Source organism: Protopterus annectens, chromosome 10.part0 (genome assembly GCF_019279795.1).
Source record: "Protopterus annectens isolate FY-2018-M chromosome 10.part0, PAN1.0, whole genome shotgun sequence".
Classification (NCBI taxonomy): domain Eukaryota; kingdom Metazoa; phylum Chordata; order Ceratodontiformes; family Protopteridae; genus Protopterus; species Protopterus annectens.
Genome location: NC_056744.1, coordinates 836,937,962 through 836,965,434, shown reverse-complemented (window position 1 = coordinate 836,965,434; position 27,473 = coordinate 836,937,962).

The following is a 27,473-nucleotide window of genomic DNA, read 5'->3' as shown; positions in this document are numbered from 1 at the left end:
CCACTCCATATGCCTCCACACCTCACTCCTCCCACCCCAAAATCTAATATTTAATACTACCTACCCAATATTCCATGCATCTAAAAATGATTCTTTTAATCACAATCATACTCATACTCCTCTCACTAGTTTCTCACCTAACATTTTATCACAATCAGCTACTCAACAGTTAATCTCCACACAACATTCCTCCCCCTCTAACACTAAAAAACAACATCCACAAACATTTTCGTAGCACTAGATATATTTAATACTACCTACATATAAGAATTCATATACAGGTATTCTACTTTATACTCCATAACTCACATCTCTCTCAAATACAACAAAATGACTAATAAACTCTCCCTCATACACTTAGCATCTTGCCTCATACTTAGCTGAAACATATACTCAAAGCCCAACCCCAGCACTAGCCAGCAACATACCACCAACTCCCAAATCCCTCTGTCACTTGTCTTGTGTAAATTCAATGAGACTATGAGGCTCTGAGTTCATTTAAGTAGTTTATCACACACAAACACATCAGGATAGAGAACGGTAAATTAAAGTTAAACAAACAGACTGACTGATATACACATCCCCGCTTATACATCGGCTGCTCACTGCAAAAGGCACTCTTGCTTGCACATGCTCGGTACTTATATGCACATGCCCACTGACTGGAATGGCTCTTAAAGGAACATACACACTCTGATCTACATCCTCCCTCTTTGTCTAGTTGGTCATGCAAATAGACAATGACAATCATATGACTATGCAAGTTATACAAATATATACAAATAACAATCATGTTCAGATTGCTGTCTATTTCAGAGAAGATTTTGAGGTATGACCTGACCTTGTAGTGCAGTAAGTAGAACTGGGTTTAGCAACAGGGATAATCACTGGAGAATGTTCTTCTCGGGACTTTTGGGGATACCTTCAGGAAAAGGAATAGGCAATGACATTTTCTGGAACTGTAACATTGGACAAATCACTCTGAGAATTAGAGTCTTTGTTGCAAGCAAAATGTAGCAATGCTGGCTCAGACAATGGTAGCAAATGTTTCTGATTCTGCCTGAATTCCATGTCTTGCGACTCAATAATGTATGATCTTGGTTCTTCACACAAATGTTTCATAAGTCCTATTCGATCAAATCCTTTTGCTGTCTGCATCCACACTAACTCTCCTTCTTTTAATGGATTCAGAGGTTTTCTGGTTTTATCACAGGAAGACTTTGGGGACAAATGCTTCTTTAGGAATTGAGCTTTTACTGTTTTGTTGTTTTTGGCACTTGGAACCAACAAATTCTTAATGATTGGCAATGTGGTTCTGGTTTGTCTCAACATTAACCTCTGGGCAGGTGAATCAAGAAGATTGTCAAGAGGTATGTTTCTGAGATTTAGGAGATTTAGAAAAACATCAGTATTGTCATATTTAGACTTTACCAACAGCTGTTTTGCACTTTGAACTGCACATTCTGCCAAGCCATTTGACTGTGGGTATTCAGCACTACTCATAACACGAATAAAGTCCCACGTTTCAGCAAATCTGTTGAACTGCTGACTTGTAAACTGTGCACCATTGCCAGAAATTACATTGTGTGGACTACCATGGGCAGAAAAATGTCTTGTCAATTTAGTAATGACAGTATTGGCACTGGAAGCATGCATTTCTCATTTGTAAGCATATTCATGTGCTTTTTTGTGAGCTCATGTATCTGCCAAATCTGTATGGCCTTCTTCAAAGTTAAATCACTGTCTCAAAGCAAAATCTTTCTCACTGCATCATCTTTAATACCACACACAAGCCTGTCTTTTATCAGCTTGTCTCTTAAATCACCAAATCTGCACGTTTTTGCCTTGTTTCACAAGTCAGTTATATATGCTGCAAAAGTTTCACCGGGCTTTTGATCCTTTGTGTAAAATATGTGCCTTTCCATTGTAATGTTTGTTTGGGGGTTACACATTTCTCTGAATTTATGTTTTAAGCACTCAGAGTCTTCCCAGGTTTCAGCTGGTACCACCATATGGCGGATTTCCCCCTCTCCTGTATACACAGCTGGGGCATACACAAATGAACGTTCCCTTTCTATGGCTTCTGAACAAACTAAATTAAGCAGAATAAATGTTTTTGTACATGTGTCTTTGTCAGAAAAAGCAGCCTGTATGAAAATATCATACTCTTGCTCAAACACTCTCCAGTTTTAAGCAACATTATTATCAAGTGCAAGTGGAGCAGGTCTGCAAAATCCCTCTGCCATGCCAACAAATGCTTTAGACACAGTATAGACCTGGCCTTTGTAATTATGTATAAACATACACCAGGTACTTGAAAAAATATTCAGCTGTACCATAAACTATTTGAAATAACTGTTCTCTGCAAAATAACTGTACTGTAATACTGCTCAAACTTGTTTTTCAAAACAGGTTTATTGTTTTAACATATAAGAGAAATATCATAACAATTTTATACAAGTAATTAAAAATAGGTATTATTATAATATTCAACAAAACAACTAAAGTATTTACAAAGACATCCACTACAATCAGATCAATTAATTAAACTAAAATACCATGCTATTGAAATTAAAATTTTTTTAACAAATTTTGTAAATTATCCCATACAATAAAATAAGATGTTTTTCTGTTTGTTCTAGTCCTAATTGTGTTTATTTCCATATGGCACACTATATTCATAACATTCTTAAATTCATTGAACGAAGGAGGTGTATCTGAAATCCAATTTCTAGTTATTATTTTCATAGCCACTGCTAGAATAGACCATAACAAGGGAAGCTTAACCTTTTTAACACTTTGAGGTACAGGTGTGTTGAATAATATAAGAGATTTAGAAATAATGAAATTATCTGTAAAAAGAGCCTGCAAAAATTCATTAATTGACTTCCAGTATTCTTTCAATTTTATACAGTCATAAAACATATGAGCCCAGTCAGCATTAATTTCTACATTACATCTCTTACACAGATTATCTTTATTATTTATTTTATTCATCATCAAAGGTGTATAAAAAGATCTATGTAAAAATTTCCATGTATAAAGTCTCCAGACAATGGACGACGTAGTTCTATAAGCAGATTCCAATATATAATACTGCTCAAACTTATGAAGACTTTGCACTCTTCAGATATCTTGGATAGCTTCAGTTAATATGAAAAAGAAGCACATAACAAAAAAAAAGTGGTCATGTTCCCTTTTTTATACATTTTATGCAATTTGGAAGTTATTGCAAGCACTTTTGTAAGCATTTCAAGTATTGTTATCAATATATCATAATTTCAAACATTTTGTTTAATTAGAAAGTAATTTTGAATGTTTTGAATGCTCTGTTTTATATTCATTGAGTAAAAAATCATTTAAACAAGTTTTAGTGCTTGGATTTGTCTTTCTGACATTTTTGTGAGTTGTTTGAGCAGGAATGAACCATTCCTGTATATTCCTCCAGTTGTAACTGCCTGCCTCATGGTCTTGAAGAAGACATTTTACTCTGTATCTCATTCTAACACCATGTCACTTGTCTTGTCTATATTCAATAAGACGATGAGGCTGGGTGTTCATTTAAGTAGTTTATGACACACAGACACATCAGGATGGAGAATGGTAACATTAAACTTAGGCGAATTAACTAACTGACTGACTACTATAGAAATGCATGCTTACACCTCAGCTGCTCACTACAAAATGGCACTGTAGCCTGCACATGCTCAGTACTTATATGCACTTGCCCATTGACTGGAATGGCTCTTAAAGGAACATACACACTCTGATCTACGCCCTCTACCCCTCAGAGCACAAAACACATCCCCCAAAAATGCCAACTTACTGATCCTTAACATGAATGTAAGAAGTATAGTAAACAAGACACACAAACTACATGCCAGCCTTTTACAATACTCCCCTGACATTATAACTGTAACAGAAACCTGGCTCAAGCCACAAATAAACAGCAATGAAATACTTCCACCTGGGTATAACATGCACAGGCTCTATAGAAAAATTAGATTTGGAGGAGGAGTAGCCATAATCTACAAAAATAATCTAACCTAAAACCCAGATTTCCACAAAACTGAAATGCTAATCACCAAACTCAAACTAAACTCCCTAAAATTAACTACCATAATAGGTATATATATATACATATATATATATATATATATATATATATATCCCTCCTGGTAATAACCTTACTCTGACCGAAAACATTCTTCACTACCTATCCTTAACCTTTCCACAAGACGCAATTAAAGACTTTAACACTGATTGGTCTAGCTGTAACTCTGACAGACCCACTAACTTTATTAACTTGTATGGCTTTACCCAGGTAATTCAGTCAACAAACAGAGTTGACAAAACCTCCAAAAAAATATATACCTTGATTGAATCTTAATTAATAAAACCTCTCACTCCTTCCAGTCAGGCTGTCTCCTTTGCAGCCTTAGTGACCACCTCCCCACATATCTTTATAGACAACATCTGCACCCTCTAAGAAACATAACCTAATGGCAAATCCACAACAAGAACCACTTTAACGTTCAATACTTCATCACTATCCTTGATAATTGTAACTGGACCTCACTTATAACATTACCCTTAGACAGAGCCATAGACCATTTTAATTCCACTTTCCTCAACATTGTTAATAAATTAGCCCAGTTATGAACCATAAGAGTGAAATCTAACTATGCACCATGGGTAACAAAAAACACATATTGGTGTGAATGACCTGAGACGTACCTCCCTGGAATACATGAAAAGAGACATGGAGGAGCTCTCCAATTTTGTAGCTCAGGCAAGTATGACCCTAGCCCTGAGTAGCATCCTGCCATCACCCAGAATGATACCACAGTACAAGGACAAAATGATTGACTTCAACAATTGGCTAAGCTTCTGGTGTCATTCTAAGGGGATCCAGTATCTGTCTGCCTGGGATGGCATGATTGACAGACCACGATGCTTTGCCAGAGATGGCCTGCACCTGTCGCCCTTGGGATTTCGGATACTGGCTAAGGCTCTTGCTACCCCTATAGTGCCTTTTTAGGCAAGGTTAAAATGACAAATTCACCACCTTAACAGGTACAAGCAAGCAAAATCTGAGGGTAATGCTACTCAATGCTAGAAGTCTAAATCTCCAAATGCATTCACTCAAGGCACTCCTTAAAATGGAGAATATCGACATCTGTGCAGTGACAGAGACCTGGTTCAAGGCTCCAGAGAGCACCCCTGCATTACCAGGCTATAATTCATACCACACCTTTCGGCCACCTAACCTGGACCAAAACACTATAGGGCTGAGGCATGTCCATATTCATTAAGGATATCCACACCTCCAGGCTAGTTGCTCAGCATAATGCATCCGAGATTATCCAAGTGCAACTAACTCTGGGCAAGACCACAATCCAAACTGTAACTTGCTAAAGATCCCCCATCATGCCCCAGGATTCCCACTCCTCATTTCTTGATACACTGGAAAATATTAGTGTACAACCCAACACTCTAATAATGGGTGATTTCAACTACCTCACCATTAACTGGGAAAACTACTCATGTACCAACTCTTTTCTTCAACGTTTTCTGGAATTCATAAATTCCAATGCCTTGGATCAACTTATCCACACCCCCACCAGGGGCAGCAATATCCTAGACCTGGTCATTACCAACATGGGCGACAGGTGTTCCACACCAGAGGTCAGTTCCTCGTTATTCAGATCTGACCACAAGCATCACTCTAGACATCCACATCCCGCCCCCACCCCCATTAGGGAAACTACCGTAAAAAATTTCTCCAAAGCCAACTTCACGCTTCTTAAGACAGAAGTTGCAAACTTCACGACACCCATGCAGACGGACAATAAAGGTATGACTGCTGAATCCTACACAAATGCACTTTATAAGTACTTACATGAGTGCATGGATTGTGCTATCCCTAACAGAACCAAGATGCTATCCTCCAAAAAAAGGAAGCCAATCTGGTGGTCCCCTGCCATAAACAAACTCTACAACAGAAGAATAAAACTGTTGCAAAAAATATTAAAATTCCATGATTGGAGGAACTCCTTGGTCAGCCTCAGTAAGAAGCTGAAATCCCTCATAAAATCCTCCAAAGCTAGTTATGAAAACAAAATTGCCACTGATTCTAAAGACAATGACAAAGCATTCAATAGCTATGTCAAGAATCTCAATGGCAACACTCAGATCTGCTCTGAGTTACAGCACAATGGCTCTAAATATACAGAACCAACTGATATTGCCAACATCCTGGCAAATAGGTTCAGTGCTAACTTTACCCCCCTCTCACCCCCTAAAGGGCCCATCTCTATACTGGAAGAATGCAAAGTTCCTGTAATCACAGCTGCCCAGGTAAAAACCTCACTCTCCAAAGCCAAGAACACAGCATCCATGGGACCTGACAACATCCCAGGCTGCATTCTACATGAACTGCAGAATGAACTGGCACCCCACCTAAGCACCATGTTCAATCATAGCCTCACCTTAGGCTTTGTGCCCACTGAATTGTGCACAGCAACGGTTATCCCACTCTACAAAGGGGAAGCCACCACGGACTCGGGGAACTACCACCCCATCAGCCTAACGAGCCTGGTCTGCAAGGCCATGGAACGTATCATCATGGATCTTATACACAAAGACATTGGTAATCTCCAAACTCTGGACCCCACCCAGTTTGGGTTTGTAAAATGCAGATCATGTCTCCTAAACCTGATAGACTTCTTTGAAGCAGTCACCAAAGCCATAGACGAAGGTAAGGTGGTTCACACAGCCTATCTAGATCTCGACAAGGCTTTTGACGCCATCCCCCACTCTGAAATTATAGATAAACTCACTAAACTAGGTATAAATCCCTATGTCACAAGATGGGTTGCCAACTGGGTCACTGACAGAACCCACATGTGAAAGTAGCAGACTCCAAATCCAACTTTAGACCAGTGACAAATGGAGTACCACAGGGTTCAGTCCTGGGTCCTCTCCTGTTTGATATCTACTTTTCTGAAGTACAGGCTAACACAGAAAGTCTTTGGCTAATGAAGTTCACAGATGACTGTAAACTAGGAGCCATAATCGAAACTCCTAATGATGTGGATATCCTACAAAAGGGCCTCACGGAGACAGATGCCTAGTGTCAAAGCCATGGCCTCAAGCTCAATGCCAAAAAGTGCAGTGTCATCCAAAACTCTGCACCCATGAGCTACCACATAGGTGGTAGTCTACTTAATACCAAAAGTGTGATAAGAGACCTTGGGCAGGTGGACAGTAGTCTCTCCTTTGATAATCACATCACCACAGTAGTCAGGAAATCCTTTTACATGACACACCTCATCACAAAAGGCTTCTCATCCAGGAAAAAAGAGGTCATTGTTCCCCTCTACTCATCACTCATTAGACCCATTATACAGTACAACACCCCTTTTGGTATGTACTTCACAAGACATCTACAACAACTGGAAAGGCCGCAGAAATACCTCAAAAAGATGATTACTGGTCTCAAACAGATGCCCTACGCAGACTGTCTCAAAAAACTCCAGCTTTATTCTGTCGCATATCGCCTACTCAGAGGCGATCTCTGTCTAACATACAAAGCTATGTCAAACCCAGAGCTGTTGGACATGCTCCACTTAAAGAAATCCCAACCCTCCAAGCTACATGCTCTAGGGACCTAAACCTTATCACTACAATAAACAGAACATGCTGGAGGGATAAATTCCTGTCCCAGAGACTTCCCATACTCTGGAACAAACTACCTATCTATATCAAACAAAGCTCTTCATTAGCACTCTTCAACAAAAACCTTGATGATTGGATGGGAAATAGGAAATTCACCTGTGGCTCTGCTCGACAGGAGCACAGGAAAATCATTTTCTTGGGTGGGGAAAGCCAGGGTACCTTTTTGGCTAGGCTTATATAGGCCCTAGAGCCAATAGCCTAGTACCTACCTATGAACCTATGAACACCTTCTTAAATTAAGAGACAAAGCCTGGTCATACTGGCACACCAACAAAACCCAAGATAACCTAGTCAAATACTGACAGTTTAGAAACAAAGCAAAAACACATATCAAATTAGACAAAAAAAAAAAAACTTTACTGACTCACAAAAAAACAAAAACAACACACAAAAATTTTCGTCATCCCTTAAAAAACTCCTTCAGCCTGGCCAACAAATGGGTCTATATTAGTGCACTGAAATTTATTTTCAGTGAACACCACTTCATTGACCCGTATTCAGCAAAAATCACTTCTGCAATTCACTGAATTTATATATATATCACTTGGGTGAGTTTGATTATTTAGTTGTGGGTCCTTTGTGCTGCAGGGCAATTGTTTCATTGCCCTTGGAAAATTCAGTGAATCGCAGATCTGATTTTCACTGAATATGGGTTGATGAAGAGGTGTTCGCCGAAAACAAATTTTGGCGAACTAATACAGGTACCAACTAACAACACCGACCCCATCTGTCTCCAACAACAATGATAGCATTGCCTCATAATTTAACACATTCTTCACAAACTCCATCCTCACACTATCTAAAAACTGGGTCCCTATCAGTTCAGTGAAAATTCAGGTCAGCGAATGGCATTTTCAGTGCCCTTACATCGAACATGTGGTTCATCAACCTGTTCATACTGAGAATGCGGTACAGTGAGGATCAAGAAACTTGCCCTTTCCCCACTGTAGTATGATCTTGGAGTTGGTATATATAATTATCAGGGGGTTTAGGGGGCGCAGCCACCCACATGAGGGGAATTTGATGAACGGCATTTCCAATGAAATGCCATTCGTTGAAGTGATGTTTTGATTTAGTGATATAGACCACTAAAAACCATAGTAATACGTCTCCATAATCCCACTCCCATCCAATGAAACCAAGGACTTATTCTCCTTCAAACCCATCCAAATCAACACCCTGAAGAAATTACTCAGTAAACTTAACATAACCCTAGCTGCTGATAAACTACCTACAGAATTCCTTAAACGAGCTGCTGACACCATTGCCTACCCTATATCCATTCTCATGAATCACTCAGTAAGTGAAAACTACATATCAGCACTCTGGAAAATAGCTCATGTCATCCCACTGCATAAAGGAGGGAACTATACAGAGCTCTCCAACTACCGACCCATAGCTATCTTGTCAGTATTGTAAAGATGTTTCAAAATATGTGTTTTAAACACACACTCTGCTTTGTCAACATAAAATGCTGCACAGGCATCACACTTTGCCAAATAAATAACTCTTTGTGTACTACAATTCCCTTTCTGAAAGGTAAGTTGAGTTTCGAGGATGTATCAACTACTAGGGTTTGTACCTTAGTTATATAAGGACATTGTTTCTTTATGATACTGCCAACCATAAAGAAAATAGCACTCTGTATAAACATTGTACTGGTTGCAGTGATTTTAAAAAGTTCTCTTTTGGTATATTGGAAAAAATCAGTATTAACCCGGGGGGGGGGGGATTGGAAAGGATGGCTTAGCAATAGAGAATTAATGTGGCAACTCAGGATGGGTGCCACTTTCTTACTAGGGTTAAATGAATGTGTCTCGATTGCACCTGGTTTAAATATCAGGGCAAACAAACTATAAACAACATTTTTGTTGAATAAATCTTTTAATGTTGCATGTATGGTTTTAAAGAAGTATGAATTTATATTATTAAGTATTATTGTACAGGCTGTGTTTTAGAATTCATTTCTGTAGCTTTAATCAACCAATGGAATGGTTTAGAGAAGAGTATTTGATGAAGGTTTTTGACTTGTTCTTTATTCTGATGAAGTCTCCTTGTGGGACGAAAGTGCTCAATCTGCTAACAGATTGGTTTGTTTTCAACCATATCGGACCCTCAGTGGTGTTATTTTTGTTAGCTTTGGAAGTCCAGTTAGACAAAAGACAGGAATGGCTATGGGTACTACAATGGCCCTAAGCGTTTTGTGGTTATCTGGATAATTCAAGTGAATTTTTAAAGCTAGAAGTAGAAATGTAAGAAAACAGGACTCAGTATTTGCATTTAAAGATACTAATACTATGGTGTAGCTGGTAGCATTTTCATCTCAGAGTAAGATGTTCTCCAGCTGAGTTCTTGTTTGGGGTACCTTCTGTGTGGACTCTGCATGTTCTCCCTCTGTTCACATAGATTTTCTCTGAGTGCTCTGGTTTCCTCCCACATTCCAAAAATATGCAGTAGATGGATTGAATACTTCAAACTGGCTGTAGGTGTATGTGTGTGGTAAGGTAGAATAACAGTGTCAGGGCTATCCATCTGGTGGTGTAAACATTGGCTTTAGGTGGTGGTCACTGTTTATGTGACACCCTGACCCCAAGTACAAATGAGAAAAAGGTATAAAAGATATTTTATATATATATATATATATATATATATATATATATATATATATATATATATATACTATGCACTACCATATATCAACTGTAATGGAGGCCCATGGGATATATACAAATGACCTCTTAAGAACACACCAGTGTTTCAACTATATCGCTTCTGAAGACCCCTGACATTTTACTTTTTCAAATCTTTACTAGTGTATTTAAGGTGATAAAACCAAATCCCACAAGCTGTAGAAGATGCTATGTTTTGTTCTTTTTCAAAACACATTAGTATAACATAAATAAATTGGCCATACTTTTAAAACATTAGCGCTTAAAAACAAGCCTGGTGTCCATAACATTAGGTTAACTGCAAAATAACCCAAACAGCTACTTAACAAGGGTACAACGATCACACACTCAAATCATTTAGTATAAACCACAAGGAAAACCAAGCAATGCAAGAGTCTTCATTGTTGAATGCCTTAAATCTCCTGAAGTCAGGACCTACTGGGTACATACAGATAGTCCCCTCACTGTAGACATGCCACTTTCCACCTTTTCTTCTTAGCTTATCAGTACAACATAAATGGATTGATTGGCCATACTTTAGGAGCACAGAGCTTAAAAAGAACCTGAAGTCCATAACATTAGGATGACTGCAAAATATCCGAAATAACATCTGAACCAAAGGATAAAAAGGTCACACAAACAAATCATTTTGTAAAATCTACAAGAAAGATCCAACTAATTTTTAGTCTTTACTGTATAATACTTGAACTCCTTGTAGTGAAGGCTCATGGGATATACACAAACATTGCCTTAAGGGTGTACCAGTGTTTCAGTTACGTATCTAAGGACATACCAGTGTTTCAGCTATATGGCTGCATTATTCCAACTCAGGCATTGAAAAATCATGCATGAAAATCTCTACTTCTTGACAAACTGATCTGCATCCATACGCGCACAGATATGTATATATATATATATATATATATATATATATATATATATATATATATAATGTGTGTGTGTGTGTGTGTGTGTGTGTGTGTGTGTGTGTGTGTGTGTGTGTGTGTGTGTGTGTGTGTGTGTGTGTGTGTGTGTGTGTGTGCACCCGCAAGGGAGTGTGACTGCATATGTGTATATAAAACCTAAAGACATTCTGTACATATTACTGATTTTTTAGATGCAGGTATGCAGTCTTGAGGTAAGCATCTAAACATTTAACAGGCATTTCACATTCTTGTTTACCCAAGCAAGTACTGTTCCAAATCCTAAGGACACATAAAATATATGAACAGCATATCTTTTCATCTTTGTCAAGGTGCTGCCAGAGTAATGCTGGAATAAGATCTGCAAGCACCTCAGGCTTGTTTTGGGTTTTGTAACTCATTCTCTTTTCTGGCACTTTCCCCATTTGATTTAACAAAGTGTTTTTGAGCGGCTTTTAAAAAAACTGAAATCCAGGCAGAGTCATTATTAATAGACAGAATTATTTGCTAACAAAATATGTGCATATCAGAATACGTTGCCAGAGGCTACAAGTCTTTTTTGGAAAAAATATATCATTTTTTTAATCGGCATCAGATTAAAGTCTTACCTAAACAGAACCTTGACCGTGTCAACCAATTTATTGTCCAGTGACAGCAAAACATGAGAAGCAGTAGATTTGTGCATTCATATATCCTCTTAGGGCATGCTACACGTAGAGGAGCAAAACATAAGGCAGACACACCCAGATGCATGATAGCACCTGTATTTATAACCCCCAGCTATAGTGACTCAACATGTCTCTGCTAAGTAAATTGTATCTTCATTGCCAGCTCCATGGCACAGAGGGATTTTGTTTTACTTTGTTTTTTACTTGTTAATCAGGTTAGTGAACTGGTCAACCTCTCCTCTTAAGCCATGATACAGGCCAAAGGCAGCCACAAAGATTTTTAGAAACTGTAAAGGTCACATTGTAATATGCCAGGTTATAAACACAGTAATATTTTACGTAAGGAGTAAAACTGCCTTGAAGTTTGTTAGTATGTAACATGTAGGGTATGCCTATACTAAATGTACACTGTGTACACGATCTGTATTCAGGAACATCCTGACCACATTTTTGTGTTTTCTAGTCATGCAGAACGATTAGACTGTGTACATGTAGTCTACACTTTGTGGTAACCTTTATGAATCCCCTTCAATATTTAAAACTGCAAGAAAGTCTGTAGAAAAACTGAAATTAGGAGGAAGAATGTGTGAGTTATGCTTGTGTTGTCTGTTCACTCAGAACAGTATGCATCAGGAGTACACTTAGTATAGGCATTAATGAATCCCAGGGATTAGGCTTTTATTTAATTTATACATCTTTTGTTAATCAGGTTAGTTCCACTAAAGCTAGTAGTCTCTTTTCAGTGCAGAGCCAAGGTGGTATTTATACTACCAGGGGAAATTTGTCCAGGGCATCGGGGGACTTCTCCTACTCTTTTTGATAAGTGTCATGGGATTTTTTACATCCACCTGAGCTACCACCAACTCAGGCAGATGGGACCTCAGTTTAACATTTCATCCAAAATGATAAGTTAGATATAACCATATTGTTCTGATGTCAGTTTGTGTACTAAACACATTTGAAATGTATATTGTATATATTGGGTGACATTTGTTATTTATATAACTGAGTGATTTTTGCATATTACATGGTCAGTAGATAATATACATAGTTGTTTTGCACTGTATACAGGCATGTATTCACAGTAATGTGTGAATGTTCTCTATATATATGTAAAATGTGTTTATAATTGCATTTAACATTTGTGATGGTTATGAATCTTTCTGTGATGTATTGAATATTACTATTATAATATGTTACCTTACTGTTCAGTATCTCAGTTTCTAGGGCAAATTTTTGTGATCATAGGATCATAGGGTCTACAAAGCAGAGTAACCCAAGGACCACCCAAATTCATATGTCACCTCCTGCCTCCAGGTGGGTGATATACAATAGTTCCAGGGAAAATCTCTGGTTGTCCATCCAGTTATCAAGATTCACCATAAATGAAGCTAGAGTTTGTTTATATTTAATATGAATAGGTAGTTTATTCCAGCCATGCAATATGTGTTGTGATAGTCCTCTATCATGCCAGCACATCCTATTTATTTCTTAATGAAGATTTAAATTATTATTATGGTTATTTATGGTGCTGTTAGTTTTGGGAAGGAGTAGGAGATAAGAGATGGCAGGGTTCTTCATGGTTCACATTTTAAGCATAAGTCACCAAGGAGGAGTCATTAAGACACATAGTATAAGAACATGAATTCTAGTCTGTTTTGTTAGCTAAGGATCTTCAGGTCTATGATCTTTTTAGGTAAGAGCTTTTGGGGTGTTTCAAACTGTATGATGTGTTTAGCCAAATAGATGCAAAAGAGGGCATTGTATTCAGTAATTGATGAGATAATGGATGAGAAGAGAGGGATGATAACTTCCTTTGATCTCAATGAGATAATTTTATATATTAGATGGGTGGATAGAAAGATTTCTGAATACTTTTGTGAAATGGTGGTCAGAGAACAGAGAATTGTCAATGAAAGAACCAAGCTATCCAATGACTGAATCAATGTAAAGATGGATGCCATCTAGACTATAAGTTGTAAAACAGCTTTGGTTTTTGCTTGTTTTTTTTTTTTAATTTAACAATAGTGCCATTTTTAGCATTTAGTTTAAGCCTATTTTCTTTACACCACTTATTTGCAAGGTCTATAGCAAGCTGCAGTGAAGTGGTATCCGATGTCGAGCAAGTAACAACACCTAGTCTAATAGTCTTCAATCATCGGCAAATTTAGCTGGCCATAGGCCTGGGTTATTGGTCGGAAGGTCAAATAAGTAGCTTCTAAATGCTGGTGGTGCTGTGGGAAGTCCCAGCACAGATCCCAGAGGGGCACCATGAATCTTATTTTGACTTTCTGAGGTAGCTACACCTGCTTTAACCATGTGTGTTCTGTCTGATAGCCAGTTTGCTATCTGCCTGATAACATAAGGGTTTATTCTTAAGACATTAAATTTGTTGACAATGTCAACACAGAAAATCATATTGAAGGCTTTAGCCATATCAAGGTATGCTGTGTGAACCACATGGTTGCCATTCACAGCTTCCATGACCCTTTCCAAGAAGTTTACTAGGTAGAGTAGGCAGGCTATATCATTGATGAAGCAAAATTGGTAACATCCAGTACTATAAGGTTTTCTATATCTAAGTTTATGAAGTCTGATATGTTGTGTTCCATATTTTTGCAAAGTAGACTAGTTACAATAGTGGGTCTGCAGTCACTGTGGGTGAGAGATATGGCCACCTTTGTATAAGGCCATTACAGTGGTTATTTTTCACACTTCAGGGGCATACCCATTGGGGAGGTTTGGGATGAAAATGTGTTGGGAGATGCTCTGATAGATTATATTTGACATAAATAATTAGGCATCCAGAGATATTATTGGGAATCATGGCTACAGTATTTTTGGTTTTGGAGAGGGTAACTATGACTTGACCAATGATAATCCATGGAGGGTGAAGGGACTCAAGAATTAGTGAAATTCCTATGATTGGAGCTGTTGTATAAAATTAACACTAAATTTAAATGCTATTATATTGGCAATATACTTATGGTTAGAGCAGACACTGTCAGAGACCCCGTGGACATGCTAACAATTAGTGATGTATGCCTTCCAATTAATAGACAGACAATTGAAATCCCCCCATCAAACAAGTACTGTGATTTATGGGCAATTTAGATAATGCATTTAGAAATGTTTCATGGTTATGAGGAGATGTGGAAGGTGATCTATAGCAGGCTATTAAGGGGTAGAGTGCTTTGAACTACGCTAAGTTCATTTTGAGGGTTACTGTTAATTTATCTCAAAATAACAGAGTCTCTGAAAACATACTAACACCCACTGAAGCTACCCAGAAGTGTGAAAGTGACATAAGTACTGAATCAATATAGACATAGTGCTATCTTTGCACTGAAACCAGGTCCCCATTTTACTGTACAAATATGGATGTGAGCAAGTTGAAAGAAAGCCTCGAGATTTGGCAGTTTATTATTTAGACCTAGCCTTGATATGGTCAGGATTGGGATGTGGTGAGGTATTTTCAGCTATGTCCAGAAGATGGACTTTGCCTTCAAAAGCACCAATGGGCACCAAAGAATTTGCCCTTAATGCAAAAGCCATGACATCAAAGGTGTTGACCATTCCTTGTGAAGCAAATAGCCTGTCGGTCATCTAATCCCAAGCAGTCATACACTTGTCTCTCCCTAGAGTGACAACAGCTACTTATTTTTGAATCCAATTATCTTTTCACTGAATTTGTGAGTCATTCTGGGTGATGGTAGAATTCTACTTGGGACCAGGTTTTGCCTACACTGGACAAATGTATCTTGAGTACAATTATACCTCTCTGCATGTCCCTTTTGTTTGAATGCTTCAAAATCATTCACTCCCATATGTGCCTCTCCCAGGTCATAGTTGTATTTGTCTGATTCTTGGAATTTTAGAGATCTCATAATGTCACACATTCTGGCAACAGAAAATCAGTTGACTGTCTCCCTTTTCTTATCTAGCCTGCAGCAGAAGAATCTATGTACCTAAGAATGGAGTCACCAGTTACTAAGATATTTCCATATGTGTGTGTGTGCATGTGTGTGTGTGTGTGTGTGTGTGTGTGTGTGTGTGTGTGTAGTGAAAGTAGATAGGTTTGGGGTCTGCAACCTTGTGACTCACCTTCTTAGAATGGTGGTGCTGTGGTATTGGTTAGAGGCTGAGGCTTGTTATCCTGATTCTGAGAAGCTTAATAAGTGATTTCTTAACAGTTTCAGCATATGTGGATATGATACATGCATGCATGTATTCATGCAGAACTGGATGTGGGCTTGTGTAAAGCTTATTGATTATTTGTTTGGGTGAGAGGGTGACCTCCAGGTTGTATAGATACTTAAAACTCTCACAGATATTATCACTTTCATCTAGTGGTAGCTTACAATCGGTAAGAATTAGATAGTTGCTGTGCAGCCTAAAAATATCAAATGGCTGGCTACAAAATGGCTAAAAGTACAATGGAATTATATATGGACCAGCTAGGCTGAATAGATAAAGACTATAAAAGGTTGGCAGTTAAGGTAGGTTTTAATAACTTGGCTAATACCTTAGTGGTAAAGGTAGTTTTATTTAACTTTGTTGGCAGCAGTAGCAACAACAATGTATAAAATATGCTGATACTTTATACTCTAGTAGTAAAAACAATATACAAGGTGTGACAGTACCAACAGGATCATAGTTTACTTATGACCAGCAGTGAAAACAGGTAGTGATATCACTGTATAAAGTGTTTTAAGTTCTAGAAAGAGTTGAGTACTTAATAGTTACCACAAGTGAACATGTAATACTAAAAATAATATAATTCAAGAACAGTAGAGCAAAATATTAAATGGCAATGAAATACCAGACATGAATGCCACTCAGTAGTCCAGCAAGAAGTGACTGCCTTGGATGCCACTCAGTATTTATGTCCAAGAGAAGATAGACACTGGTGCCACACAATATTAGATCAGTGTGATGACAGGCATGGATGCCACACACAACACAGCAATAATTTGTAAGGTGTTGACTCCCCATACTTCTAAAATAATTTAGCAAATCACTGGTGAATTGCACCAACCATTGCTGTAAATATCAGATGCCACTTATTGTCTGTCATTACACTAAACATGTATTGCATGCACATTGTTTTCTGCTTTAGTGTTCCTGTAAAACTATAATTCCTGTCTAACTTGTTAAAGCCTTATTTACTGTCATTGCCATACATTTAATGTTTTCTATTACAGTTTGCTCATAAATCACATATGCTTTATTATTTCCGTGTAACTTGTTACAGTCTTATTTATTGTTAAATCATGTTATTATGCTTTATGTTGCCACCATGGGCCCAGGTCTTGACTGAAAAGGGTCATTGTACCAGTTTACCTACCTGATTATCAAATTGCAATAAATAAATACATAAATACAGTAATTTGGAAAAATAGTTTACCCTTGTTAGGGCACAACAGGCACAGTGTGGTTTGGAAAAATATGTCTTCACCAGTTAGGCAACAAAAGGTACAATGCAATGAATTTGGAGTGTTTCTTCTCTCACAGAAGGAATTGGATACTATAAATACACAGCAGAAATGCACAACCAAAAGCAGCACTGGGCCAGAGAGTGCCTCTAGTAGTAACAGAATAATTTGAAAGGGTGATGGCCACAGAATCGCAGAAACAGTAAGTGAAAGCAGAAAGCAACCTTACATATTTACATAGCACTCACAACTGCAGTGCTGTACATAGTGTGGCTTATCAGGTATTATAGACCCGTTTTTTTTAGTCGATCTGATTGCTCAAAGTCACAAAAAGAAAGAACCCAGCTCAACTTAAAACAGCCCCCCCACCCAAAACTAAAGTTATATATAGCACAAAAGATCATACTGGCAACTCATAATAAGCTCTTCTAAGTGGCCTCCAGTAATCATACACTTATAACAAAGGCAATTTACTCTCCTCTCACTAGAGTAAAACTAGCTTCTTGAGTTCTAGCAGAATGAAAACCAAAGCAAAGAAATTACATTTAAATAAGTACAAGCAGACACAGAAAATAAAAGAAAAATGACTTATTCAAGTTGCTATGAGTCTGGTTTTGTACTCAATTCAGTGGCCCAAGTTCATAAGTAAGAGCAGACCATCTCAACTTGATAATTAGCTATTGTCCTAGTCTTTAGTCATTGTCACAATAACAGCTGCGCTTATATTCCTCTGCTATTTGCTTTATTTTTTTCCTGAATATTTTATAATCTTGCAAGAATCTTTTATCTTCAGGGAGCAAGTTCCATGCCACTGGGGAGATTTTGTTGCAGGACCTTTTTCTGTGTGTGTGTATGTGCATGTGTACGTGTAACCTGACAGTGACCCAGATAACCTAGGTTTGATTAATGATCTGGTCAATGGAGGAAATGGCAGGGTATGGTGGGATTAAGAGGTAAATGCTGGTTTACCCTTACAAGGAAGGAAGGGAGGTAGACCAATTGCTTCAGTGCTAGCAATCTAATGAAGAGTGGGTATAGGGCATGTGTCAAGGGCTGACAATATGTGATTGGCTCTGCTAAGTCAGTAGTCAGAGCCTTTGCAGCACACGTATGGAAGCATCCATAGGTTGGGAAGATATCGCTGATCCCTGAGGTGTTGCTGGTGTACATGTTAGTCATCGATCGAGAGAGAGAGAGAGAGAGAGAGAGAAGTTAGGGCTTATCAGAAGTGTCCTTGAGCTTTGCATTATGGATGAGGTATATACAGGAGGTGGGGCAGTTGTGTAGTTCTTTGGCCAGGTGACTGTTAGTCATTGTTCCTAAATATGAAGGGCAATGCTTTTGGGGGTGGGGGCAGACCCTTAGGCCACTGGGATGAATACAAAGCCTTCACATCTGCATGGAAGATACCCGCTTCCAGTTAGCTGTGAACATAGCCACTGGATGATTCACTGTTTGGGGAACAAATGGGCAAAGAAAAATAAGTGAATGATGGCATCTTCTATATAAATTAATAACATGGAGGGTTAGGACACACCCTGCATATGCTGGCTATCTCAGTCTACCACTAGTAATGACATTAAACCAACACCAGGTCTGGAGTAGGCTCAATACACTTCTGTATCATATCTGGAATAAACCTTCAGTGGTAGACAGAAAATGGCAGCATTGCAACAGAGCAACTTTGTGAGAACCAAGAACCGTTGGCAATGACATTATAAAATATGTCCAGAATGCTCAGATATCATTCCAATGGTACACTTTTATTGGCAACACAAAATGGTGACACATTGTCATTTTTATCATTTCAATGAATGGTATAATCGGACCTAGAAATAATGTCATTGAAGGTCATAATCAAAAAATGATTGTATCATTTTTTCCATTTTGTGTACACTCATACTATTTTAGTGTTCTAACAATAATATATTATTTTTTTAATCTGAGTAGTTCTTATTTACATTAATGACCAGATATAACATTGTGATCTAGAAAAGCTTCAGGCCAAATGAAACCTGTACTGCAATGTTATTCATGACTGTGTTAGCAAGTTCATATTCACTGGCATCTGCATTCTACCAGCGGGTGTCAAAAGTAATCTTGGCTAAAATTAAGTTACCAGGGCAGGACGCAATAAATAAGGAAGTTATGGGTCTTCTCAAGAATTGCTGAGGGACATGTGCATAAGGAAAAGGACAGTTTTAAGAGGAACTGTCAGGAAGTATGGCCATAAGAAATCATTAAAACAGTAGATAGGGCACCATTAAGCACTAGAAGGCAACTGACAGTGTGAAAATATCAGGTTGTAAGCTTTTGTTATGTCCATCTTTTGAGTGATATGGCTAGAGTTCAGCAAGTAAATCCACATCACTGCCTAGTCTTATGCTGAACAGCAGCTTGGTCAGTGACCTGAAAAATAATTCCACTACTAAACTGGACAGTGATGATATTATACAAGGTTTACCAGAAGAAGGCAAGCATTTAGTGTACATGAGTCAGTAAACATAAGCTGGTTGACGAATGTAACTCTAGAATTATGACACATTGGGGAACAAAGATGGCTGCCATTCTATAAGCACTGCAGTACTTCAGCTCTTCAAATACCTGAGAAAAAAATCAACCCTGTGGAGTTATACTTAGAGTAAACAAACTAATTGGCAGTTATTACTAATTGACCAGAAGTCACTTTTGGTTCTGAGAAAGAAAAATCGAAAAAAAATTCTTGGTAATAGCAGGATTGGATCTGATTGTCAGGTTGACTCTGAACAGAGCACAAAACAAAGGACTGATTGATCTCACTTTTGTAACTTTTCTTTGGGAAATAAATCTTCGTGCAGAATTTCGAAATGTCAAAGGAGGACAAAAATATGGAAACTACAACTTCCAAAACCAAGCTGTCAGCTTTGCAATCACCGGAGAAAGAATCTTTAATCAAGAGGCAGAAAACTATCAAACAGCAAGAGACTGCAAAAACAGGGCCATCAACAAAATCTGATCAACAGGTCACAATGGAAGAAATCAAATCAGCATTGCTACCTATACAGGATGCCTTAAAAGAGCTAACATCTCAAACACTTTCATTTAGTGACACATGTAATCGGATTCTCAAAAGAATGGAGAAAGCAGAAACTAGAATTGCTACCAATGAAGACAATATATTAATGCTCACTAAAAGAACAGAGACACATGGAACTGACATTCAAATGATGAATAAAATTCTGGACTTGGAAGCAAGATCCAGACGTAACAATATAATCATTAGAGGGATCCCAGAATCTATTCAATATAATGACCTGATCACTTCTATTACACAAATATTCAAATACTGCTCAAGGACTCTGAGGTTGTTAAGCAGATGGTCATAGAAAGGGCACATAGAGCATACAGAGAATCTCAAGCTTCAAATATACCCAGACCTGTTTATGTTAAAATATTGAACTACCAAGATGTGAGCAAAGTACTGTTAACTATTAAAAAATCTGGTGGATCTATAATGTGGCAAAATAATAAAATTTCTATAGCACAGGATTTACCAACACAAATAAGGCAATCTAGACAAATGCTGGCTCCATATTGTAAGTTTCTGATTGACAAAAATATCAGATTTCAAATGAAATATCCTAATAACCTAATTTTTACTGTGGATGGCAATAAATACTCTGTAAGCACAAGGAAAGAAGCAAGACCTACTTTTTTGAAGATTTTTAAGGCTCTCCCATCTTCAGAAATATGAACAGTCCATTTTGGCTTTCTGCAGCACCAGGGAGAATGGGATGTTTCATTTATGACAATCTAAGGCTTTAAAATCCTTTGTCTGTTCTGTTTCTTGTAGCAGGCCTGGAATTTTATTTTCTTATCTCTTATCTCGTAGTTCCAGTTGATTGAACTGCCTTTGCAGTTTAAATAGCTGAGAAGAAAGAGGAACTGCTGGCGAAGTAAAAAGAAACCTGATTGGACTTATTTTGCAGGAAAAGGACTGTAAGATAGTGTGTGAAGTCAAAGTGATGCAGGTAAACACTGTGGAAATGCATTGTGTATTAAAAAAGGAGATGGTTATGTGTAGTGGCAGAATAAGGTACTGTAGTTTTTATATTTGTTTTCTCTTTTTTTCCTATATCTCTCTCTCTTTACTCCTTTCCTTTATTCCTGTAGATAGGGTATTATTTCTAACTGATAAATGATGTAAAATGGTTAGTTGATCAGATTTAAACAATGTGCATATAATAATAAAAGAACATAAAAGAAGTTATTTTTATGTGTAATTTAAGGCATTTTTCTTATTTCTTCACTTTTGCTGTGCTCCCTTCATGCTTTTTTTTCTTTTTTTATTTTAACCCTTGGTTCCTCTCTTATTCACATATGGTTATTACAAATGAAAGTGCCATTATAGTTTTATTTTGAACTGCATTGGTTTTCAATATTAATATGTTAGTAGGTAAGTTGTAGGGGAAGAACAAAGCAGATTAAAGTAGTTAGATCATTTTATTCAGTAGATACAGGATGTTGGGAAATGTTAAATAACTGTCTGCTTTCTATGTCAACTAATATTTAATACTGTATAGAACAACAAATTAGAATGTTATTTGCTATTGCTGAATATAAAGCTGAAGTGAATTGAAGTACATTAGAATCTCAGGGTACAATTAGTTTATTTGTATATCCATAAATATGTACAGAGCTGTAGTTACCTATAAGTAGTGTTTAGTAGGAATGTCAGAATTAGGCTTTGTAGACGAGAAGTAGTTGTTGTAGGTTTTTGCATGGGGTTTCATTGTTAAATAATAGAATTAGTAGATTAGTTACTCAGATGGTTTCCAGTAAAGTAAAAACCTATGTTCATCCTGGTCCAGAGGAATAGTGGGTAGGCACTGATAGGATGGCAGTTTTGCTTCCATACAATTGATGATATGCCAACTTATGTTATTCTAAGGTTGCTCAAAGAGATTAGATATCGAGTTATATTTCTAATGAACGTTAAATGTGGATAATAGAATCTTGGAATGTCAAAGGACTCCAGAACATGAAAAAGAAAGCTGTTTTTCATTTGTTTCTCAAATCATCAGCATGTTGTATTTTATTACAAGAAACGCATATGACTAATGATCAGTGGGAGTCAGTGAAGGATAAGAAATGGGTTAGGAAGATTGTAAGGAACAACAAATAGTGCAGGGGTGGCAATTTTAGTTAAGAATCACTTTCAGGGAGATATTAGGGATGTGAAAATGGATCAGGAGGGTAGATGTTGTTTGGCCCGTCTCACATCCAAATGTTATGATAAACCTATAGTACTAATATGTGTATATGCCAATAATGTTAATCAGCATCATTTCATAGCTTCAATCTATTCCATTTTACAGTCATACAATAATTGCTATATAGTGTTGGGAGGTGACTGGAACTCTTATCAAGATCCTAAATTAGACAAGTTGGGTGCTTCTTCAGCGTTCAATAAACAGGCAATGGTAGCATTGAAAGAATTGAAAATGGATTTCAAACTCTATGACCCTTTTAAACACATACACTCACAAGGGAAAGCAGAGAATTTTACTTATTATTCAACCTGCCATAAAATGTGGTCGAAAATTGACTTTTTCTTAATTTCAGAGGTGTTGATCTCAGCTGACCCTAGTGTTTCTAATCAAGTCAGACAACTCTCAGACCATTCAAAGATAACTTTAACCTTAAACAGTAGTAATATGGATACTAAGAGGGGTATAATTGGTCCTTGAACCCATATTTACTAACCAAGGAAGATATATTAATGGAAGTCAAGGAGATACTTAAACAGTCATTAAATAATATTTCCCAAAATAGACACCCAATAGATATAGAATGGGCTACAACTAAAACGAGCTAAGAGGACTATTTATACAAAAAGCTACATATTATAAAAATTACAAAGAAGACTCAATTGGATTTAGAAACTAAAATTCAATTACTGGACCAAGATTTGATGAGGAACTATAATGAACAGACAGAAACTGAGCTATTAAGATGTCAAAAGAACTATTTTTACTTCATAATAGAAATTTGTCACTTTATGAACAAAGAAATTTAGTTAAATATGCAAATCATATTCAAACCCCTCGAAAGCATTAGCTCTATTAACCAGATGAAATCAACACGATTAATTACTGAAATACACTATAACAATACTACATATACTGTCAAGGCGGTTATCATGATGCCCTTTGAAAAATATTTTAATCAGATTTATGGTGAGAACCAGACAATCATGCAAGATAAAGACAGAAAAGATTTTTACAGAGAATCACTTTCCCTAATATTGACAAGGAATTTCATAGAGATTTAATCAAACCAATTACAGTTGAGGAGGTGTCCGAAACAATCAAGAAACTGAAGCCTCACAAAGCCCCAGGCCCAGATGGTTTGACCTCGGAATTCTACAAATCTTTTAGTGAGATTTTGAGCAGTGTATTGTCACAGACTTTTAATTATATCATTCTAAATAGAATTAATGATCCTCATTTTAATGCCTCAAGGACAGTTCTGATATTAAAAGAGAAAGGTGATTCCAAAAATCCTGATAATTAGAGGCCTATATCACTTTTAAATATGGACATGAAAATCATGACATCCATTCTGTAGGCTGAAAAAGGTAATAAACCCAATAATATCAGAGGAACAGGCGGGTTTATGGATGGGAGGCAGACCACGGATAATACCCATACCTTAATCTCTTATGCTAAATATAAAACCTGAATTTGTATGCCCTAATTATTGATGCTCAGAAAGCATTTGATAGGGTTAATTTGGATTATTTATTTGATACATTACCTTATTTTAATATAGGAGTTTATCTCAATGTTAAGGATACTATATAGAAATGCATACACAAATTTATTTATAAATCACGAATGCTCGAATAGGATAAAATCATAAATGGTACCCCCATTATCTCCCATCTTATTTAATCTTTACTTGGAGCCTTTATTTTTACACCTTAAGCAAAATGTTTTTTATAATTCTCCTGTACTGTATGTAATAAAGGTTAGGATGGCTGCCTATGCAGATGATTTAAACATATATTGTACCACACCTGTTTCGATACTGAAAAATATTAGCTGCAATAGAAATCTTTGAGAGAATTTCCAATTACAAGCTAAATTTTAAAAAATCCAAAATATTCCCATTAAAGACACCCACACCTTTTTCAATGCTACCATTAATAGGACAAGTATTGACGGAAGAAAAGATAAAATATCTGGGAATTGTCTTCTCAACTGAAAATAGAGATTTTTATTAACAATGTAAAGTCAACTACAGATCAAATAACATTGGATCTTGAAAGATGGAGTAGATTGAAGTTACCGATGATGGCAAGAACAGCTATCATAAGAATGAATGTTCTTCCTAGAATGTTATATATTTTTAGAGCTGCACAACTCAGAATTACCAAAACATTCTTTAAACAGCTTCATATAAGATTGGGAAGATTTCTTTGGGAACCTAAAAATTGATATGTACTATTTAGTGATTCAGGCCAATAGTGATAATAGAAAATGGACACCCAAATGGGTGCTCTTGCATATAAATGAAATAAGCATTACCCTTTTAAATAATTGGACAATGAGTAAATATAAGCTAATGGAGCACATCAAAAGTATTCAAACTCTTTTCGCTTCCTTAAATTTACTAAAATATATGATGGTTTTGAACTCAAATTTAACAATTGGTGGTCAATTGATTGATCTAAAGAAATTCCCTTTAATCATGGAGTTAACTGTACTTTCATTTATATCCTTTTCTAGGAGTACCAGTACAAGATATTTTAAAAGAAATAGAACTCCCTATTTCCTATTTAATTATAGTAAGACAGCTAAAAGACTTGGTTATAAACTATTTTAACAACTTTGAAATGAAAGGGAAGATTTAATCATTTCTCAGGATAGAAAATATAGCATATAAATTGATAAAAGTGGTAGTATAATAATTATATTCTTTTATCGAGTTACTGGAGAGAAATTGATATTCCCAGATGACAATAAGATATTGGAGGCATTTAAATTAACATTAAAGTCTGTATCCCTTCAGAAATTGGTAGCTGATGATATATAACAATGCATACTATACTGCCTCACTTTGCACAAATTTGATATTCACCCATATGCCCACATTGCTTTGATCAGACAGCAGATTTGCTTCACATGTTCTGGAGTTGTAAGTGCAATTATAAATTGTGGAATTCATTAAAATTGCAGTTACAAAAATGGGTTACCAAAATTCAACACTCTCTTGGGAGTTTATGATTCTTCATATTAGAATCTAAATAAATCAAAAACGATTGTAATTATGAATATTTGCCTATTAATGAAATTATATATAGCCACAAATTGGTTGAACCCAGCCCAGACATCGTGGGAAAATTTCAGATTGTTGGCAATAAAACACATCTTAGCGCATAAACTGTTAATTAGTGATCACAAGAAAAATATCAACAACATAAATTTTTAATTTTATTTTGGCTTAAGAGGTTACTATCCACTTTTTCTCGGGAACCAGAATATAGTCTAAATCAACCTTAGATTAGATAGAAAATGTACAGAAAAGACAGATTGTTGGCTTGGATTTGTTAATGTTGAATTTTTTTTTTTTTTATTATTTTCCTTTTGATTGTTAGTGCTGTACCTTTGATCAATACATAAGGTTGATATATATGTGAAATCAACCAATGGAAGCATTTTGTATATATTGTATATAATGTGTGAATTTGTAATATGGTTGTGAAAAATAATAAAAAATGATTATTGAAAAAAAAAAGAATTATGACACATTACTTACCCTGTGGTTTATACACTGTAAATGCTAGTCTTCAGGAAGATATAATACTCATTACTAAAAGTGATCTGCGTATTGAAATCTAACCAGCTTTAAATTGCAGTGGGCTAATAATTTTAAGTATTTTTCCTGCAGAAATGCATTTACTTATTTCATCTTGTTGAATAGCTAAATCAGTTTGAGAAAATAGTTCCCTTGCAATGATGACCCAGCAGAAAAAGATGAGCAATATAAAGTGATGGTCAATACAAATCAAACTAAGCATTGGGTCCTTCAGAGGTGGAAGAAATATACATATAATTTAAGGTAGCAAATCAGTCTAAGCAGCATGTCTTTTGGATGTAGAAGTGTTGAATACCCAGAGGAAACCCAGACAGAAATGTGAAGAATACACAAATTCAACATAATAACATCTAAAGTTAGAAGTGAACCACAAACCCTAACAAGAGAGAAAATGCAGCAGCACTATTCACTGTACTCTCATGCCACTCTTTTCTAGTTAATTAGCAGCTTTCATAGAGCAGTCAGGAGAGTGCTGGTGCCATTGCAGAATGCCTTGAAAAATATGGACAGAAGTACACTTTTCAGATCTGTACATTGTTAACAAATGACTAGTGGAATTTGCCGTACTACAAAATCAGCAATTGCATAATTCACAATACATGCAACAATGACATTGTGTATTATAGTATTTGTGGATATCAAACCACAGTATGTACTTACACACACACACACACACACACACACACACACACACACACACACACACACACACACACACACACACAAAGTCTGGTGGCATTTTCTGCAAGTCTCAGTTGTTCTTCCAGCAGCAAGTTATGGAATCTGAATTCAGCCAAGACTTTCTCCTAAATGTAGGATTTGTTCTGTGAACAGTGCAACTAACTAGATAAGTAATAATGGATTGCACTGTAATAGGAATTACAGACAATGTTCTTATGTCAACTTCTAAATTTAACATCACCCCTGCTAGGTCAAGTAGTGGTCCATATGATTTTGTGGTTTTCTGTTATAGTACTTATGTAAGTGCATAGGATTAAAGTCAAACATTTCACCCTGTAGTCCTAGATTTCACTTCCTTGTAATCTATTTGCCCAGTGTGTGACTCTAGACAAGTCATTCAGCCAGACACTGTCTCTAGCCATCAGCTGCCTAGAGGCTCCATCTCATGCAGATTAATACATTAGCATTTATCTTCCTGCATTCTTTATCTTGTGT